This window comes from Grampus griseus (genome assembly GCF_964374135.1).
Source record: "Grampus griseus genome assembly, chromosome: 7".
In the NCBI taxonomy this organism is placed as follows: Eukaryota; Metazoa; Chordata; class Mammalia; order Artiodactyla; family Delphinidae; genus Grampus; species Grampus griseus.
The window spans coordinates 6,519,642-6,542,208 of NC_139001.1; the positions used below are offsets into that span (position 1 = coordinate 6,519,642).

At 40.6% G+C, this 22,567-nt stretch overlaps 1 protein-coding gene and 1 pseudogene across 3 annotated transcripts in view; both read right to left on the reverse strand.

Annotated features, from left to right (window-relative positions):
* LOC309824751 (UDP-glucuronosyltransferase 1A3-like) overlaps positions 1-22,567 on the reverse strand; it is a gene marked incomplete at its 5' end in the record, with an annotated part of 63,215 nt that overhangs the window by 21,597 nt on the left and 19,051 nt on the right. The gene's annotated exons all lie outside the window — the stretch shown is intronic.
* On the reverse strand, positions 9,287-11,077 carry LOC309824668 (neuropilin and tolloid-like protein 2; annotated as a pseudogene). Its single transcript has 2 exons — positions 10,251-11,077; positions 9,287-10,020 (listed from the first exon to the last, which is right to left on the reverse strand). The product of its transcript is annotated as a neuropilin and tolloid-like protein 2 (transcript).

A 22,567-nucleotide genomic window follows, 5' to 3' on the forward strand; every position in this document is an offset into this window, starting at 1 on the left:
ATCTCCCAGAATGCGTCAGAAAAATAGAGTAGATAGGATTGAGGAGCAACATGAGAGCAACAGAGCCTGGAAAGTAGAAATCTGTGGGTGACAGATGTTCCCCAAGAAGAGACCAGAACAAAATTTCAACAACTTAGAGGAAAACTTTCAAGTTTTCAGTAAGATCTGCGTTTAACTTTAGGCTGATGTTGTGTGGTAGGCAGAAAAATGGCCCTGCAGAGAAGTTCACATTCTAATCTCTGGAAGCTGTGAGTATGTTGCCTTACATGGCAAAGGGACTTTGTAGATATGATTAAGTTAAGGGTCTTGCCATAAGGAGATTACCATGGATTATCTGGGTAGTTTCAACCTAACCCCATGGGCCCTTATAAGTGAGAGGGAGGCAAGAATGTCAGAGATTTGGAGATGCTGTACTGCATTTACATGGAAATGGAAAAGTACTAGAGAATTCCCAAATTAACAACAAATAAAATTGTTTATAAAAAAAGGAAAAAGGAAACACAAAAAGAATGAGCTTATACTAAATGGAAGGAATAAAGTAATTACATTGTGTGAATGAACAGAATTCTTACATCAAAAGAAATAGATTGGATGGAGATTTTTTAATATTTTTAAATTTTTAAGTAAACTTTTAAATAAAGGTTTCAAGTTAAAAGAGATAGACTTCACATATACATGGTCAAGTTACTTTTTTCAAGGGTTCAAAGAATATTCAATAGGGACAGTCGTTTCAAGAAATGGTGCTGGGAAAACTAAATCTCCAAATGTAAAAAATGAATTTGGTCTCTTACTGATGTCATATAAAAAATTAACTCAAAATGGATCAAGGATCTAAAACTATAAAACTCTTTGAAGAAGACATAGGACAAAACTTCACAACATTGAATTTGGAGAAGATTTCTTGAAAATTACACCAAAGGCATAGTTAATGAAAAATAACAAACTGCTGATAGTTTTGGTTTTCTTTTTGCGGGGGGGGCATGCCACACAGCATGAGGGAACTTAGTTCCCCAACCAGGGATCAACCCCATGCACCCTGCAGTGGAAACGCAGTCTTAACCACTGGACCGCCAAGGAAGTCCCTAAAAAATTAACAAATTGGACTTCATGAAACAATTTTAAATGTGTACATCAAAAGATATTACCACAGTAAAAAGGCAGCCCATAGAATGGGAGAAAATATTTGCAACTCATATATTTGATAAGGGATGGATATCCAGAATATATAGAGAACTCCTAAAACTCAAAAACAACAAAAAGACCTGAGTCAAAAATGGGCAAAGGACTTAGACGTTTCTCGAAAGATGTGCAAATGACCAATAAGCACATGAAAAGACGCTCAACATCATTAATCATTAGGGAAATGCAAATCAAAACTACAATGAGATGTCACCTCACACCCATTAGGATGGCTATCATTTAAAAAAATACAAAAAACAAACAAAACAAAGCAAAAAACACAGAAAACATGCCTAGCAGAGGATGTGGAGAAATTGAAACCCTCGTGTACTGTTGGTGGGAGTGTAAAATGGTGCAGCCACTGTGGAAAACAGTATGGCAGCTCCTCAAAAAATAAAAATAGAAATACCAGATGATCCAGCAATTCCACTTCTGGGTATATACCCAAAAGAATTGAAAGCAGCGTCTCAAAGAGATAATTGTATGCCCATGTTCATAGCAGCATTATTCACAATAGCCAGAAGGTGAAAGCAAATTGTGTCCATTGGCAGTTGAAACGCAAAATGTGGTCTGTCTACACAATGGAATATTATTCAGACATAAAAAGGAAGGAAATTCTGACATATAGGACAACATGAATGAACCTGGAGGACATGATGCTAAGTGAAATAAGTCAGTATCAAAAAGACACATACTATATGATTCCACTTATATGAGGTACCTAGAGTAGTCAGATTCATAGAGGCAGAGAGTAAAATGATTGCCAGGGACTAGGGAGTTGGGCAAATGGGGAGATGTTGTTTAAGGGACATAGAGTTTCAGTTTTTCAAGATGAAGAGCTCTGGAGTTTTGTTGCACAACAATGTGAGTATAATTAACACTACTAAACCATACCCTAAAAAAATGGTTAAAATGGTAAATCTTATATTACGGGTGTTTGACCACAATTAAACATTTTTAAGAAGCAAACTTTATGAAGAAAACACAGCAGTCATAAACCTATGTGCACCGATCTAGCAGCTGTATGTTTAAAGTAAAAACTATTAAAATTCCATATGTAGATTGACCAAAATTCAGTTAAATGGGAAAATAATTTCAGACACCATTTTCAGATTTGGGCACAGCGAGCTTTTTTTTTATAAAAAATTGAAAATATACATTTTTAGTTTTATCTATGGAAGATTTACAAGCGTTGATCATATGCTGTCTGATATAGTAGCCACTAGCTACACATGACTATTGCGCACTTGAAATGTGCATAGCCCAAACTGATATGTGCTGTAAGTGTGAAATACATACCAGATTTTGAAGACTTAGTATGAAATTTAAACATGTGAACTATAATAACTTTATATTGAGGCAAGTGGGCAAGATGTCAGATTGGAAAGAACTTGAGCTCACTTCCTGCTGCGGGCACAGCAGTATTCCAATTTACAGAGCAAATATTGAAGAGAAAGACCTGAAGACTAGCAGAAAAGATCTTCTACAACTAAATATATAAAGAAGGAACCACAAGAAGATGTGCAGGAGAGGTGGAGACAAGGTAGAGTGAAGACCCATACCCTTGGGTGGACGACCCACAAACGCGGGATAATTACAATTGCAGAGGTTCTCCCTAAGGACTGAAGGATATGAGCCTACATTGGGCTTCCCAGCCTGGGGGTCCTGAACCAGGAAGGAGAGCTTCCAGAACATTGGGCTTTGAAGGCCAGTAGGGCTTACTTTCCAGAGAGCCAGGGGGCTGTAGGATATAGAGACTCCACTCTCAAAGGGTGCACACAAAATCTCACACACACTAGGACCCAGGGAAGAAGCAGTAATCTGAAAGGAGCCTGGTTCAGACCTGCCTGCTGATCTTGGAGAGCCTCCCAGAGAGGCAGGAGGCAACAGGAGATCATCCTGGGGATATACACACTGGCAGCAGCTCTACTGGGGAGCTCCGTTCTACTACAGTAACACTGTGCTGGCAAGTGACATTTTGGAATCTTCCCTCTAGCTTATTAGCATTGGGACCCAGCCCCACCCACCAGCCTGTCAATACCAGTACTAGGATGCCTCAGGCCAAGTAGCTAGTTGAGTGGAGACACAGGCCCATCCACTAGTAGGCCAGCTTCCTTCGGACCCCCTGAGCTCGCAGCCACCTGGGACATGGCCCCATCTGCCAGAAGGCCCAGGATCTGGCCCTGTCCACCAGAGGGCCCAGGACATGGACTCGCCTACCAGTGCATCAGCACTAGCCCAGGGACCCCCTGGACCTCACCCCACCCTCCAGCAGGCTGATACCAGCTCCAGGACCCTCAGGCCCTGCAGCCAGAGACTCCAGGATCTGGCTCCACCTACCAGTGGGCCAGCATTAGGTATATACATAGATATATATGGCCCCAACATAGGAGAACCTGAATACAAAAAGCAAATATTAACAGACATAAAAAGAGAAGTTGACAGTAAACAACAATATTAGAGTACTTTACAACCCCACATACATCAATGGACGCATCATTCAGACAAAATCAATAAGGAAACACTGGCCTTAAACAACACATTAGGCCAGGGAGACTTAATAGATATAGATAGAACATCCCATCCAAAAGCAACAGAATACACATTCTTTTCAAGTGCACATGGAATATTCTACAGGGTAGATCACACATTAGGCCACAAAACAAGTCTCAGTAAACTTAAGAAGACTGAAATCATATCAAGCACCTTTTCCAACCACGATGCTATGAAACCAGAAATCAACTACAAGGAAAAAATTGCAAAAAACACAAACACATGAAGGCTAAACAATGTGCTACTAAACAACCAATGGGTCATTGAAGAAATCAAAGAGGAAATAAAAAAATACCTGGAGACAAATGAAAACGAAAACACAACAATCCAAAATCTGTGGGAAACAGCAAAAGTAGTTCTAAGAGGGAAGTTTACAGCAATACAAGTGTACCTCAGGAAATAAGAAAAATCTCAAATAAACAACCTAACCTTACACCTAAAGTAACTAAAGAGAATAAACAAACCCCAAAGGTAGTATAAAAAAAAATAAAGATCTGGGCAGAAATTTAAAAGATCAATGAAACTAAGAACTGATTCTTTGAAAAGATAAACAAAATTGGTAAACCTTCAGCCAGACTCATCAAGAAAAAAGAGAGAGGGCCCAAATAAATAAAATCAGAAATGAGAAAGAGGAAGTCACAACAAACACCACAAAATATATAAAGGATCATAAGAGATTATTGTGAACAATTATACGCCAATAAAATGGACAACCTGGAAGACATGGACAGATTCCTAGAAATGTACAATCTCCCAAGACTGAACCAGGAAGAAACAGAAAATATGAACAGACCAATTACCAATAATGAAATTGAATCAGTAATAAAATACTCCCAAGAAATTGAAGTCCAGGACCAAATGGCTTCACAGGTGAATTCTACCAAACATTTAGAGAAGAGTTAACACCTATCGTTTTCAAACTATTCCAAAAAATAGGAGAGGAAGGAATGCTTCTTAACTCATGCTATGAGGCCAGCATCACCTTGATACCAAAACTAGAAAAAGATATCTCACACACACACACACACACACACACACACACACACACACATTACAGACCAATGTCACTGATGAACATAGATACAAAAATCTCAACAAAATATTAGCAACTCAGTGGTACATTAAAAAGATCATATACCACAATCAAGTGGGATTTATCCCAGGGATGCATGGATTGTTCAATAGCCGCAAATCAGTCAAGGTGATACACCACATTAACAAACTGAAGATTAAAAGTCATATGATCATCTCAATAGATGTGGGAAAATCTTTTGACAAAATTCAACATCCATTTATTAAAAAAAAAAAAAAAAAAACTCCACAAAGTGGGTATAGTGGTAAAATACCCCAGACTAATAAAGGCCATATATGACAAGCCCACAACTAACACCATACTCAGTGGTGAAAAGCTGAAAGCATTTCCTCTAAGATCAGGAACAAGACTCTTGCCACTTTTAATAAACATTATAAGTCCTGGCCACGGCAATCAGACAAAAAAAAGAAATAAAAGGAATCCAAATTGGAAAGGAATAAGTAAAACTGTCATTCTTTAACAGTTTAACATTCTTTAACAATTAATATTGTTAAAATGACCATACAGGGCTTCCCTGGTGGCGCAGTGGTTGGGAGTCTGCCTGCTAGTGCAGGAGACACGGGTTCAAGCCCAGGTCCGAGAAGATCCCACACGCCGCAGAGCGGCTACGCCCATGAGCCACAACTACTGAGTCTGCGCGTCTGGAGCCTGTGCTCTGCAAAAAGAGAGTCCGCGATAGTGAGAGGCCCACGCACTGCGATGAAGAGTGGCCCCCGCTTGCCACAACTAGAGAAAGCCCTCGCACAGAAACAAAGATCCAACACAGCAAAAATAAATTAATTAATTAATAAACTCTTACCCCCAACATCATCTTTAAAAAAAAAAAAAATGACCATACAACCCAAGGCAAACTACAGATTCAACACAATACCTATTAAAACACCAACAGCATTTTTCACAGAATGAGAACAAATAATTCTAAAATTTGTATGGAAACAGAAAAGACCCTGAATAACCAAAAAAAAAAAAAAAAAAAAATCTTGAGAGAGAAGAACAGAACTGGAGCAGTGACAAGGATGGACCTAGAGATTATCATACTAAGTGAAGTTAAGTCAGACAGAGAAAGACAATAATCATGTGATATCACTTATATGTGGAATCTAAAAAAATGATACAAATGAACTTATTTACAAAACAGAAACAGACTCACAGACACAGAAGAGAAACTTATGGTTACCAAAGGGGAAGGACAGGGGAGGGTTAAATTAGGAGCTTCGGATTAACAGATACACATCACTATATATAAAATAGATACATAGCAAGTTCTTACTGTATAACACAGGGAACTGTATTCAATACCTTGTAATAATCTATAATGAAAAAGAATCTGAAAAAGAATATATATCTGAATAACTTTGCTGTACAATAGAAATTAACACAACATTGTAAATTAACTACACTTCAATTTTTAAAAACAGCAGAACTGGAGGTGTCATGCCCCTGGTTTCAAACTATACTACAAAGCTACAGTGATCAAAACAGTATGGTACTTCAGTCTATGATTGAAGGCAATTTGTGGGATGATACACATAGAGGAAACACCATGTAAAAAACTTCTTCTTGCTATTAATGTTAGTGTATGTTAGCTGTGAGTGCTGCTCCAACTATGTTTGCAACTGTACATGCCAAATCTGATAGCCCAGAAACCATCACAAACAAACTTCCCTTGACGGAAAGAAAACTTATGATCCCAGTGAGGGCTAAAAAAGAAAGATAGGGACTTCCCTGGTGGCGCAGTGGTTGAGAGTCCGCCTGCCGATGCAGGGGACATGGGTTCGTGCCCCGGTCCGGGAAGATCCCACATGCCGCGGAGCGGCTGGGTCCGTGAGCCATGGCCGCTGATCCTGCACGTCCGGAGCCTGTGCTCCACAAAGGGAGAGGCCACGACAGTGAGAGGCCCGTGTACCGAAAAAAAAAAAAGAAAGATAAAGAAGCCAGGCACAACTGGTAGAATCTGGACACGTAAGTAATAAAAACTGGGGATTATTTAAAGCGTTCATTTGGAAATATGAAAAGATGGTCGTATTCCCCACTGCTATTATTTCATTTTATTTTTTAAAAAGAACATGTTATTTATTTATTTTTACTATTTATTTTATTTATTTATTTTTGGCTGCATTGGGTCTTTGTTGCTGCGCGCGAGCTTTCTCTAGTTGCGGCGAGCAGGGGCTACTCTTCATTGTAGTGCGTGGGCTTCTCATAGTGGTGGCTTCTCTTGTTGCAGAGCACTGGCTGTAGGTGCGTGGGCTTCAGTAGCTGTAGCAGGAGGGCTCAGTAGTTGTGGCTCATGGGCTCTAGAGCACAGGCTCAGTAGTTGTGGTGCACAGGCTTAGGTGCTCCGCAGCATGTGGGATCTTCCCGGACCAGGGATTGAACCCATGTCCCCTGCATTGGCAGGTGGATTCTTAACCATTGCCCAACCAGGGAAGCCCCCCACGGCTATTATTTTAAATAAAAATGTTGAGAATCACACACACACAAAAACAGAACGGTACTGGCACAAAAACAGACACATAGATCAATGCAACAGAATATAGAGCAGAAATAAACCCACACTTATATGGGCAATTAATCTATGACAAAGGTGGTAAGAATATACAATGAGGGGAAGACAGCCTCTTCAGTAAATGGTGTTGGGAAAACACAACTACATACAAAAGATCAAACTGGATTACTCTCTCACACCATGCACAAAAATAAATTCAAAATAGATTAAAGACTTAAACGTAAGACCTGAAACCATAAAACTTCTAGAAGAAAACACAGGCATATGCTCTTTAACCTCAATGTTAGTAAATTGTTTTGGATATGTCTCCTTAAGCAAGGGAAACAAAAGCAAAATAAACAAATGGGACTATATCAAACTAAAATCTTTTTTTTTCATGTAATAATATATATTTTAATATCAGATTTGTGTAGTGATTTAGAACAATAAATATCACACAGTGAAAAATTTATCATAAACTAAACGCAACAACAAGAGGAAACAAATGCTTCTGTACACATTACCAAGGTCTTTACAGTAAATTGCAGTGTAGCGCTCCATCACAGCGTATTTGCATACAAAGCTGCGAACGTGAACACTGAAAGAAGTCTGTCCTGTAGCTCTTTGATCTTGATTTAATAAAGTCTGTACAGTATCAAATAATATCAGAAGTCTAAAAAAATGCAGTGAGTTTTTATATCATGTTTATACATTATTGTTTATATACCATTAAAAAAATAAGGTCAAAAGTGCAGTTTTGAAAGAAGTAGAAATTGTTATTCTTGGTAAGAACTAGAAAAATGTATTATCCCAAATAAGAAGCCATCTAAAGGCTGACACAATTTCTTAGCCATTTTCCTTTAACTCTCGTACAACCTTGGTTACCATATCCTATAAGATAAACCAACACAAAGGGAGTGAGATCATCTTTTTATAAAGATAATAAAAGACACAGATCTAGTAATGAGAAACACAGGAAGTGAATATAATGATAGGCCTCCCCGAAATGAATTAAATGACTTTTTGCTCACAGGAGTGCATGGGCTATCACTGAACGTGATAAAACGTGGGGAATTTCAAAGCATTTCTAAAAATTTTAATCGTTTTCAAGTTTTTAGGTATAACTGGCAATGGTGCATACATCCCAGGATTATGAAACTTTCTCGTATAATATAACTAAGACAAAATGTGCCTTAAAGGTGCTAAATCATATCACAGAAAATAAAGACTAAGGATCCAGTAATTAAAAGGCAGCAGTATAGAAACCAGTCAAGAAGAAGCAGATGGACAGAACACAACTCGGTGTCTTAATTGGCACTTACCACAGTAACTAGTTATATTTTGACAAATTCTAGAACAAATGCCTATATTGAAATACGTGTGATACATGAACCATTTATATAAGAAACTGAAAGGGTAAAATTACTGCCTTATAAAACAAATTAAATTTAGAGAAAAGAAAAAAATAAAAGGAATGTGAAGAAAAATCTTACTTTTAAACTTACTGTGGGATCAAAATATTGACAGAGCTGTGTCAATCAAGAGCAGTCTTCCTGCTGTTAAGACAGGCAGGCAGCTGAGCCTGGCGCACCACTACCCCTCCTCTCTCCAAATGCTACTGAGCAATAGAGGCTTAGTTTTTGGTTTTTACTGAATGGAGTAAGTTCCTTGGTTGGGTTAACATATATAGACTGCCTGAGATAATAAAAACTTCACCATTACATTAGATTAATGGGGATTGAAGGTCTTCCTAGTTCTCACAGGAGAAAAGGGTTGGCTGCTGAAGACAGTACGGGTGCTCTGTAGCACCCATACTTAATTAATGTGATTAATGTCACCTTCAGTAGAAGATTAAAAATCGATGGCTAGGGTGGGAGGGAGGCAGACACAAGAGGGAGGAGATATGGGGATACACGTATGTGTATAACTGATTCACTTTGTTATACAGCAGAAACTAACACACCACTGTAAAGCAATTATACTCCAATAAAGATGCTAAAAAAAAAATCGATGGCTGTGGATGCTTGTGCAGAATCTTCCCTCCCTCTGACAAATTTCACAGGGCATCTCCTCCATTACTCTGTCTTCTAGGGCCTGTTCAGGGCACTCATGTGCCTGCTTGAAAGTGTAGCTTCTCTTGTTGAAGATGCTATTAAATGTTTTCATTGGCTGCGGTTGTGCAGAACCATTTTGGAAGGGAAGTTCCATGGAACTCAGGTTGGTCCTGCTTTGCTTGATGCTGGGTGCCTGCAATCCACACTGATGGTCGTGGATGCATGGCGACACAGTGGAGGAGCGCCGCACCTTCTGGTAGATGTCCAGTTCCTCCGACAGGTCTGCAGATGTCTCCTTGTCTCTCGGTGAAAACAATTCATAATGAGGAGGATCAAACTCTTCGTGAAATCCAGTTTTATTAAAAGCAGTTTTGCAAGCCATGACCTTTTTTCAAGGCTGTTTCACTTGTACTTAAATAGAAATAATGAGAAGGACCAAGACAATCCCTGACGCAATGCCAACAACTGTTCCGTGAGTTTTAGTGATTTGTTCAAGCAGTCCTGCTTTTTTCTTTTCTTTACAATGATTTTCATCCCAAGGGTATGCACAGTTTTGAACCCCATTACAGATTAAAGAATTATTGATGCACATGTTGCTATGGCAAAAGAAAGTGCTGTCTGTGCAGGGAGGCTCCACAAAGGAAGTAAAAAGCATTCTGGGGCTTCCCTGGTGGCGCAGTGGTTGAGAGTCCGCCTGCCGATGCAGGGGACGCGGGTTCGTGCCCCGGTCCGGGAAGATCCCACATGCCGCGGAGCGGCTGGGCCCGTGAGCCATGGCCACTGAGCCTGCGCGTCCGGAGCCTGTGTTCCGCAACGGGAGAGGCCACAGCAGTGAGAGGCCCACGTACCGCAAAAAATAAAAAAAGAAAAAAAAAGCATTCTGAACGTGCTAAGCCGACTACCTTCATCAGCCCACATTCGTATCACCCCAACTCCTGTTTTAAGCATTACATCATGGGCCACAGTGCTGCAAAACTTGGCCTTCAGATTTTCAATAGAACTGCTCCCATCATAGACTGCAACGAAGTTTCTCTTGCATTCATTTGAGTGCTCCATTTGACAATCTAGGAACCTCAAATAAATCTTACCTTTTGGAGTAGCTTTAATCATCCACATGCAATCAACCGCTTGGCCGGGTTTTGTTTTCTCCCCTTGTTCTACCTGACTCCAACGTACTATTCCGTCAGCTCCTGACAATTCAAACTGGCCATCTCCTAGGTAAGTAAAGTCTGAATCTGGAATAAACGAATATTTTGCTAGAAATTCCAGTCCTTCACGTTCTTCATCGGAACTGAACTTAATCCACATGAATCTCCCTGTTGATCTAATTAATGGAGGGCTTTTCACACCACAGTCACGATCTACATGTGGAGAGAAACCAAACGGCCCGTCTCGAACTTCCAAGTGATCAAACCGACATTCAAATGATGGTTCTAATACAATAATGTTCATCAAAGGTCAGCTGTGTTTTTTGACGTGAAGCAGCTTCCAAAATGTAGATACATTCCTTGTTTGGTGGATATGAGTCAAGATAATCTGGTGAAGCAAAATGACCTCCATTGCTGGTTCGAACCCAAAGGCCACGCTGGGTTGCAGGCATGTGCTTGATTCCAATATTTTGTCCATCTTGAGTCTTTTGGGCCACAGCAATCCCTTCCACTGCAAGTATTGTTATTAACCACACAGGATGGAGCAGAGCTGCTCCAGGGCCATGATCCCGAGCTGCCCGGTGCTTCGCTGCGGGGCCGAGGAGGCGGCGGCGGCAGCCCCGCTCCATCCCCATCGCCCGCCACTAGGTTGCTCCCCAAGGGGTAGGGCTCAGGTCCTGCGGCCCGCCATGCCCGAGCCTCCCGGCGGGCTCTTGCACTGCCCCAGCCCCGCGACGGGCGCCGCCGCTTGCTCCGCAGCGCTCAGTCCCATCGACCGCCTCGGAGCCGGGGAGCGCGGACCGGAGGGACCTGACCTGCGCCGTCAGCCTGCGGCTGCGGCACAAACCCCACCCAAGTTCAAACTAAAATTTTTTGAACAGCAAAGGAAATTAGTAACAAAAGGAAAAGGCCACTTACTGAATGGGTGAAGATATTTGCAAATGATGTACCTGATAAGGGGTTAATATCCAAAATACGGAAAGAAAACATACAAGTCAACAACGACAACAAATAACATGATTAAAAATCGGCAGAGGACTCAAATAGACATTTTTCCAGAGAAAACAGACAGATGGCCAATAGGCACATGAAAAAATTCTCAACATCATTAATCATCAAGGAAATGCAAATCAAAACCACAGTAAGATTATCACTGCACACCTGTCAGAATGGCTATTATCAAAAAGACAATAAGTAACAAGTGTTGGTGAGGATGTAGAGAAAAGGGAACCCTCGTACACTATTGGTGGAAAAGTAAATTGGGGAAGCCACTATAGAAAACAACATGAAGGGTCCTCAAAAAATTAAAAATAGAAACCCCATATGATCCAGCATTTCTACTTCTGGGCACTTAACCAAAGAAAGGAAAACACCAATTACAAAATATATATGCATCCCTATGTTCACTGCGGCATTATTTACAATAGACAAGAATATTGGCTATTGCATATTACTCAGCCATAAAAAAGAATGGAATCTTGTTTTTGCGACAACATGAATGGACCTGGGGCTATTATGCTTAGTGAAATAAGTCAGATAGAGAAAGACAAATACTGTATGATTTCACTTACATGTGGAAAATAAAAGGCAAAGCAAATGAACAACATGAACAACTATAACAAAACAGAGAACTTCCAGGAAGATAGTGGAAGAGTAAGATGCGGAGATCACCTTTCTCCCCACAGATACACCAGAAATACATCTACACGTGGAACAACTCCTATAGAACACCTACTGAATGCTGGCAGAAGACCTCAGACCTCCCAAAGGCAAGAAACCCGCCACGTACCTGGGTAGGGAAAAAGAAAAAAGAATAAACAGAGACAAAAGGATAGGGACGGGACCTGCACAAGTGGGAGGGAGCTGTGAAGGAGGAAAGGTTTCCACACACTAGGACCCCCTTCGCGGGCAGAGACTGCGGGTGGCGGAGGAGGGAAGCTTCGGAGCCGCGGAGGAGAGCACAGCAACAGGGGTGTGGAGGGCAAAGCGGAGAGATTCACGCACAGAGGATGGGTGCCGACCGGCACTCACCAGCCCGAGAGGCTTGTCTACTCCCCCGCTGGGGCGGGCGGGGTTGGGAGCTGAGGCTCGGGCTTCGGTCTGAGCGCAGGGAGAGGACTGGGGTTGGCGGTGTGAACACAGCCTGCAGGGGGTTAGTGCGCCACGGCTAGCCGGGAGGGAGTCCGGGGAGAAGTCTGGAGCTGCCGAAGAGGCAAGAGACTTCTTACCTCTTTGTTTCCTGGTGCGCGAGGAGAAGGGATTAAGAGCTCCAGAGACGGGCGCGAGCCGCGGCTATCAGCGCGGACCCCAGAGACGGACATGAGACGCTAAGGCTGCTGCTGCCACCACCAAGAAGCCTGTGTGCGAGTACAGGTCACTATCCACACCCCTCTTCCGCGGAGCCTGTGCAGCCCGCCACTGCCAGGGTCCTGGGATCCAGGGACAACTCCCCCGGGAGAACGCATGGCGTGCTTCAGGCTGGTGCAACGTCAGGCCGGCCTCTGCCGCCACAGGCCCGCCCTGCACTCCGTGCCCCTCCCTCCCCGCGGCCTGAGTGAGCCAGAGCCCCCGAATCAGCGGCTCCTTTAACCTCGTCCTGTCTGAGCAAAGAACAGATGCCCTCCGGCGACCTACACGCAGAGGCCGGGCCAAATCCAAAGCTGAGCCCCTGGGAGCTGTGCGAACAAAGAAGAGAAAGGGAAATCTCTCCCAGCAGCCTCAGAAGCAGCGGATTAAAGCTCCATGATCTACTTGATGTACCCTGCATCTGTGGAACACCTGAATAGACAACGAATCATCCCAAATTAAGGAGGTGGACTTTGAGAGCAAGATTTATGAGTTTTTCCCCTTTTCCTCTTTTTGATGAAAGGCTCTTGGTGCTGCAGCCAGGAGTCAGTGCTGTGCCTCTGAGTGGGAGAGCCAACTTCAGGACACTGGTCCACAAGAGACCTCCCAGCTCCACGTAGTATCAAACGGCAAAAATCTCCCAGAGATCTCCATCTCAACACCAGCACCCAGCTTCACTCAACGACCAGCAAGCTACAGTGCTGGACATCCTATGCCAAACAACTAGCAAGACAGGAACACAACCCCACCCACTAGCAGAGAGGCTGCCCAAAATCATAACAAGTCCACAGACACCCCAAAACACACCACCAGACGTGGATCTGCCCACCAGAAAGACAAGATCCAGCCTCATCCACCAGAACACAGGCACTAGTTCCCTCCACCAGGAAGCCTACACAATCCACTGAACCAACCTTAGCCACTGGGGACAGACGCCAAAAACAACGGGAACTATGAACCTGCAGCCTGCAAAAAGGAGACCCCAAACACAGTAAGGTAAGCAAAATGAGAAGACAGAAAAACACACAGCAGATGAAGCAGCAAGATAAAAACCCACCAGACCTAACAAATGAAGAGGAAATAGGCAGTCTACCTGAAAAAGAATTCAGAGTAATGACAGTAAAGATGATCCAAAATCTTGGAAATAGAATAGAGAAAATGCAAGAAACATTTAACAAGGACCTAGAAGAACTAAAGTTGAAACAAAAAATGATGAACAACACAATAAATGAAATTAAAAATACTCTAGATGGGATCAATAGCAGAATAACTGAGGCAGAAGAATGGATAAGTGACCTGGAAGATAAAATAGTGGAAATAACTACTGCAGAGCAGAATAAAGAAAAAAGAATGAAAAGAACTGAGGACAGTCTCAGAGACCTCTGGGACAACATTAAACGCACCAACATTCGAATTATAGGGGTTCCAGAAGAAGAAGAGAAAAAGAAAGGGACTGAGAAAATATTTGAAGAGATTATAGTAGAAAACTTCCCTAATATGGGAAAGGAAATAGTTAATCAAGTCCAGGAAGCACAGAGAGTCCCATACAGGATAAATCCAAGGAGAAATACGCCAAGACACATATTAATCAAACTGTCAAAAATTAAATACAGGGCTTCCCTGGTGGCGCAGTGGTTGGGAGTCTGCCTGCCGATGCAGGGGACACGGGTTCATGCCCCGGTCTGGGAGGATCCCGCATGCCGCGGGGCAGCTAGGCCCGTGAGCCATGGCCGCTGAGTCTGTGCGTCCGGAGCCTGTGCTCCGCAGCGGGAGAGGCCACGGCGGTGAGAGGCCCGCGTACCGCAAAAAAAAAAAATAAATAAATTAAATACAAAGAAAACATATTAAAAGCAGCAAGGGAAAAACAACAAATAACACACAAGGGAATCCCCATAAGGTTAACAGCTGATCTTTCAGCAGAAACTCTGCAAGCCAGAAGGGACTGGCAGGACATACTTAAAGTGATGAAGGAGAAAAACCTGCAACCAAGATTACTCTACCCAGCAAGGATCTCATTCAGATTTGATGGAGAAATTAAAACCTTTAGAGACAAGCAAAAGCTGAGACAGTTCAGCACCACCAAACCAGCTTTACAACAACTGCTAAAGGAACTTGTCTAGGCAAGAAACACAAGATAAGGAAAAGACCTACAATAATGAACCCAAAACAATTAAGAAAATGGGAATAGGAACATACATATCGATAATTACCTTAAATGTAAATGGACTAAACACTCCCACCAAAAGACACAGATTGGCTGAATGGATACAAAAACAAGACCCATATATTTGCTGTCTACAAAGGACCCACTTCAGATCTAGAGACACATACAGACGGAAAGTAAGGGGATGGAAAAAGATATTTCATGCAAATGGAAACCAAAAGAAACCTGGAGTAGCAATTCTCATATTAGACAAAATAGACTTTAAAATAAAGACTATTAGAAGAGACAAAGAAGGACACTACATAATGATCAAGGGATCGATCCAAGAAGAAGATATAACAATTGTAAATATTTATGCACCCAACATAGGAGCACCTCAATACCCAAGGTAAATACTAACAGCCATAAAAGGGGAAATCGACAGTAACACATTCATAGTAGGGGACTTTAACACCCCACTTTCACCAATGGACAGATCATCCAAAATGAAAATAAATAAGGAAACACAAGCTTTAAATGATACATTAAACAAGATGGACTTAACTGATATTTATAGGACATTCCATCCAAAAACAACAGAATACACATTTTTCTCAAGTGCTCATGGAACATTCTCCAGGATAGATCATATCTTGGGTCACAAATCAAGCCTTGGTAAATTTAAGAAAATTGAAATTGTATCAAGTATCTTTTCTGATCACAGCGCTATGAGACTAGATATCAATTACAGGAAAAGATCTGTAAAAAATACAAACACACGGAGGCTAAACAATACACTACTTAATAACGAAGTGATCACTGAAGAAGTCAAAGAGGAAATCAAAAAATACCTAGAAACAAATAACAATGGAGACACGACGACCCAACATCTATGGGATGCAGCAAAAGTAGCTCTAAGAGGGAAGTTTATAGCAATACAATCCTACCTTAAGAAACAGGAAACATCTCGAATAAACAACCTAACCTTGCACCTAAAGCAATTAGAGAAAGAAGAACAAAAAAACCCCAAAGCTAGCAGAAGAAAAGAAATCATAAAAATCAGATCAGAAATAAATGAAAAAGAAATGAAGGAAACGATAGCAAAGATCAATAAAACTAAAAGCTGGTTCTTTGAGAAGATAAACAAAATTGATAAACCATTAGCCAGACTCATCAAGAAAAAAAGGGAGAAGACTCAAATCAATAGAATTAGAAATGAAAAAGGAGAAGTAACAACTGACACTGCAGAAATACAAAAGATCATGAGAGATTACTACAAGCAAATCTATGCCAATAAAATGGACAACCTGGAAGAAATGGACAAATTCTTAGAAATGCACAACCTGCCAAGACTGAATCAGGAAGAAATAGAAAATATGAACAGACCAATCACAAGCACTGAAATTGAAACTGTGATTAAAAATCTTCCAACAAACAAAAGCCCAGGACCAGATGGCTTCACAGGCAAATTCTATCAAACATTTAGAGAAGAGTTACACCTATCCTTCTCAAACTCTTCCAAAATATAGCAGAGGGAGGAACACTCCCAAACGAGGCCACCATCACCCTGATACCAAAACCAGACAAGGATGTCACAAAGACAGAAAACTACAGGCCAATATCACTGATGAAAATAGATGCAAAAATCTTCAACAAAATACTAGTAAACAGAATCCAACAGCACATTAAACGGATCATACACCATGATCAAGTGGGGTTTATTCCAGGAATGCAAGGATTCTTCAATATATGCAAATCAATCAACATGATACACCATATTAACAAATTGAAGGAGAAAAACCATATGATCATCTCAATAGATGCAGAGAAAGCTTTCGACAAAATTCAACACCCATTTATGATAAAAACCCTGCAGAAAGTAGGCATAGAGGGAACTTTCCTCAACATAATAAAGGCCATATATGACAGACCCACAGCCAACATCGTCCTCAATGGTGAAAAACTGAAAGCATTTCCACTAAGATCAGGAACAAGACAAGGTTGCCCACTCTCACCACTCTTATTCAACATAGTTTTGGAAGTTTTAGCCACAGCAATCAGAGAAGAAAAGGAAATAAAAGGAATCCAAATTGCAAAAGAGGAAGTAAAGCTGTCACTGTTTGCAGATGACATGATACTATACATAGAGAATCCTAAAGATGCTACCAGAAAACTACTAGAGCTAATCAATGAATTTGGTAAAGTGGCAGGATACAAAATTAATGCACAGAAATCTCTGGCATTCCTATACACTAATGATGAAAAATCTGAAAGTGAAATCAAGAAAACACTCCCATTTACCATTGCAACAAAAAGAATAAAATATCTAGGAATAAACCTACCTAAGGAGACAAAAGACCTGTATGCAGAAAATTATAAGACACTGATGAAAGAAATTAAAGATGATACAAATAGATGGAGAGATATACCATGTTCTTGGATTGGAAGAATCAACATTGTGAAAATGACTCTACTACCCAAAGCAATCTACAGATTCAATGCAATCCCTATCAAACTACCACTGGCATTTTTCACAGAACTAGAACAAAAAATTTCACAATTTGTATGGAAACACAAAAGACCCCGAATAGCCAAGGAAATCTTGAGAACGAAAAATGGAGCTGGAGGAATCAGGCTCCCTGACTTCAGACTATACTACAAAGCTACAGTAATCAAGACGGTATGGTACTGGCACAAAAACAGAAATATAGATCAATAGAACAGGATAGAAAGCCCAGAGATAAACCCACGCACATATGGTCACCTTATCTTTGATAAAGGAGGCAGGAATATACAGTGGAGAAAGGACAGCCTCTTCAATAAGTGGTGCTGGGAAAACTGGACAGGTACATGTAAAAGTATGAGATTAGATCACTCCCTAACACCATACACAAAAATAAGCTCAAAATGGATTAAAGACCTAAATGTAAGGCCAGAAACTATCAAACTCTTAGAGGAAAACATAGGCAGGACACTCTATGATTAATCAATCACAGCAAGATCCTTTTTGACCCACGTCCTAGAGAAATGGAAATAAAAACAAAAATAAACAAATGGGACCTAATGAAACTTCAAAGCTTTTGCACAGCAAAAGAAACCATATACAAGACCAAAAGACAACCCTCAGAGTGGGAGAAAATATTAAATATAAAATATAAATAAAATATAAAATATTAAAATATAAGCTTATGCAGCTTAATAACAAAAAAACAAACAACCCAATCCAAAAATGGGCAGAAGACCTAAATAGACATTTCTCCAAAGAAGATATACAGACTGCCAACAAACACATGAAAGAATGGTCGACATCACTAATCATTAGAGAAATGCAAATCAAAACTACAATGAGATATCATCTCACACCAGTCAGAATGGCCATCATCAAAAAATCTAGAAACAATAAATGCTGGAGAGGATGTGTAGTAAAGGGAACCCTCTTGCACTGTTGGTGGGAATGTGAATTGATACAGCCACTATGGAGAACGGTATAGAGGTTCCTTAAAAAACTAAAAATAGAGCTACCATATGACCCAGCAACCCCACTACTGGGCATATACCCTGAGAAAACCATAATTCAAAAAGAGTCATGGGTCTTCCCTGGTGGCGCAGTGGTTGAGAGTTCGCCTGCCGATGCAGGGGACACAGGTTCGTGCACTGGTCCGGGAAGATCCCATATGCCACGGAGCGGCTGGGCCCGTGAGCCATGGCCGCTGAGCCTGTGCCTCCAGAGCCTGTGCTCCACAACGGGAGAGGCCACAATGGTGAGAGGCCCGCGTACAGCAAAAAAAAAAAAAAAAAAGTCATGTACCATAATGTTCATTGCAGCTCTGTTTACAATAGCCAGGAGATGGAAACAACCTAAGTGTCCATCATCAGATGAATGGATAAAGAAGATGTGGCACATATATACAATGGAATATTACTCAGCCATAAAAAGAAACGAAATTGAGCTATTTGTAATGAGGTGGATAGACCTAGAGTCTGTCATACAGAGTGAAGTAAGTCAGAAAGAGAGAGACAAATTCCGTATGCTAACACATATATATGGAATTTAAGAAAAAAAAATGTCATGAAGAACCTAGGGGTAAGACAGGAATAAAGACACAGACCTACTAGAGAATGTACTTGAGGATATGGGGAGGGGGAAGGGTAAGCTGTGACAAAGTGAGAGAGAGGCACGGACATATATACACCACCAAACGTAAGGTAGATAGCTAGTGGGAAGCAACCGCATAGCACAGGGAGATCAGCTTGGTGCTTTGTGACCACCTAGAGGGGTGGGATAGGGAGGGTGGGAGGGAGGGAGACGCAAGAGGGAAGAGATATGGGAACATATGTGTATATATATAACTGATTCATTTTGTTGTAAAGCAGAAACTAACACACCATTGTAAAGCAATTATACTCCAATAAAGATGTTTAAAAAAAAAAAAACAGAAACAGACTCATAGATACAGAGAACAAACAGGTAGTTGATAGAGTGGAGAGGAGTAGGGAAAGAAGAGAAATGGGTGGGAGGGATTAAGATACAAACTTCAGTTGCAAAATATATGTTACAGGTAAGAAATTAGAGTGTGAGAAATACTGTCAACAGTTACGTAATATCTTTCTACGGTGAATATCATAGCCTGATTTACTGTAGTGATTATTTTGAAGTGTATGGAAGTACTGAATCACTATGTAGTGTGATAGGAGCTAACATAGTGCTGTAGGTCAATTATACTTCAAAAACAAACAAACAAGCTTATAGAAATAGAAATTCAATTTGTGGCCACCAGAAGCGTGGAATGGGGGGAGGGGGAATTGGATGAAGGCGGTCAAAGGGTACAAACTTCCAGTTGTAAGAGAAATAAGTGCTAGGGATGTAATGTACAACATGGTAAAGATAATTAGCACTGCTCTATGTTATCTATGAAAGTCGCTGAGAGTAAATTCTAAGAGTTCTCATCCTAAGGAAAAAAAAATTTTCTGTTCCTTTAATTTTGTATCCATATGCGATGATGGGTGATCACTAAACTTACTGTGGTAAGCGTCTCATGATCTAGGTAAGTCAATCACTATGCTGTCCACCTTAAGCTTATACAGTGCTGCATGTCAATTATATCTCAATAAAACTGGAAGAAACAATGGCAAATGAGTACCTGAAAAAATTTTTATATTGAGTATATGTTTAATGGATCATGTTTTTGATATATTTGATTCAATAAAATATATTACTAAAATTAATTTTAACACTCATTTTGCTTTTTTTAATATGTCTACTAAAAAGCCTTTAATTACATATGTGGCTTGCAGTATATTTCTATTGGATAATTCTGTACTAGACCATAAAGAAAACCTATTAAGAAATTTTTTAAAGCAGTGACCCCACAAGAAACATTCTCTGATTATAATTCAAAATCATTAGAGAAAAATAAGAGAATGATGGCTACAAAACATCTTAACTATATGGGAATTAAGAAACAGCCTTGTTAAAAAAAATAGATAGCCACGGACTCAAAGAGGAAATCAATAATGTAAATTTAAGAGAAAGAAAATGAGAGCAATTTATACCAAAATCTAAGGATTCAAGAAAACGTTTTATGTATGACCTTCAGTTCTTCATTATTAAGAAAACATAAAGGAACTTAATGCTTACCTAAGGAAATGAGAAAAACAGCTATAACATAAATCAAGGGATACAAGGATGATAGCATTAATAAAAACAATAAGCTGCGATTAATGAAATAGAAAACAAAAATAGTAAAAAGAATAAGCAAATCCAAAAGTTATTTCTTTGAGAAGACCAATAATATAATTCAACCCATCATAAACTTTAAGAAGAAAAGGAACAAAAATATTAAAGCTTTAGACTTTAGTCTTTCATATTTTGAGAAGAATTTCCATAAACATTTAAAGGAGTCACATCTAAGGGTAAACCAAGCCAAATAAATAAGAATGACAAAATCTCAAAGTAAAACAAAAGCTAGTGGAACAAAAAAGATAATGCTGTGCTTACAATGTACAAAACTTGAGAATTTCAGTGTAGATGATCTTTCATGTACCAAATAAACTGGCACAAACATATCTACGTGCCGCCAGATGACATACCTTGGCTTGCTTGGCACCTTTTAAATAATGATAATAGATAACATTTGTGTGCTCTCTGTGACAGTATTAAGGTCAGAATGGTTAGGTCACCCACCCAAGGTCATTCAGCTATAAAATGGTAGTGAGGATTTGAACCAATGCAGTCTACTCCAGAGAATATATTCACACAGAAAAAGTAAAAAGAAAAGAGCGGCAATTGTTTTTTAAAATGCCTCCCTACTTTCCCTTTTTACAAATCTAATATATACATACATATTTTATAACTGGTCAAATGCATTGCATATAGGAAGAAAAAACCAGTAGAATAGATCCTTTATGGTGTGAGCAAAAAAGAAAAATGAAGTTAGAGTCCTGTGCAATAACATATACTACATTAATAAAAAGAGATACAAACGTAAGAATACAAAAACTATAAGAGATCTAAAGTCACGGAAGTTAATATAAATTCAGTGACTATTACATAAAAGGGCAAAAAGGATGGCTAACTCAGTGGATTAAGGAACAAATCTGGCCCCCAAGAGTCCTATTTCAATTAAACTCAAATATTCAGGTTTAACCTAAGAAGACTCTGAAACGATGAGGAAAGCAGTAGTTCCTGTCATGGAAACTTGGGGTGGGGTGGCTTGGGCCGGGGTAGGTTTGGTGATGTGGTCAGCCCCTCCTAACAAACCCTTCCTCTTTGAGACTCATTTCTCAGCATCACTGTCCCCACCTTCACTGAGTTTATAGGCTCAGTTTTATCTCCTCTCTAGCCCCTGCCACTATCCCTTGATGCCCTCAGTGTCCCAAGCAGAAGACCTATCTGACATGCCATCAAACTCTGGTTCATCCCCACATTTTACTCCAGACACCAACTCCTGGTCAGAAGACTTCTCATCAGCACAGCTCCATCTCTGAAAAGTTGGACTCAATTATTTCTTTCTCTGATCACAGAGACCCCAACTTCTCTCTCTGGCATTGTCTCACTTCCACTTAATTTTTCGACCTCTCTGAAACTTCTGCTTCCTTTTGGTGTTTAGGTCTCCTGTGACCACACCTCCGTCCATTCCAAGACAAAACCACTAAGAACTATCAGGTCAACCAATGTAATTGGGACTTCCCTGGTGGAGCAGTGGTTAAGAATCCGCCTGCCAGTGCAGGGGACACGGGTTCGAGCCCTGGTCTGGGAAGATCCCATATGCCACGGAGCAACCAAGCCCATGCACCACAACTACTGAGCCTGCGCTCTAGAGCCCGCGAGCCACAACTACTGAGCCCGTGTGCCACAACTACTGAAACCCACGCACCTAGAGCCTGTGCTCCGCAACAAGAGAAGCCACCACAATGAGAAGCCCGCGCACCGCAACGAGGAGTAGCCCCCACTTGCCGCAACTAGAGAAAGCCCGTGTGCAGCAACAAAGACCCAATGCAGCCAAAAATAAACAAATTAATTAATTAAGTTAAACAACAACAACAACAACAAACAAAGCCAGGCTT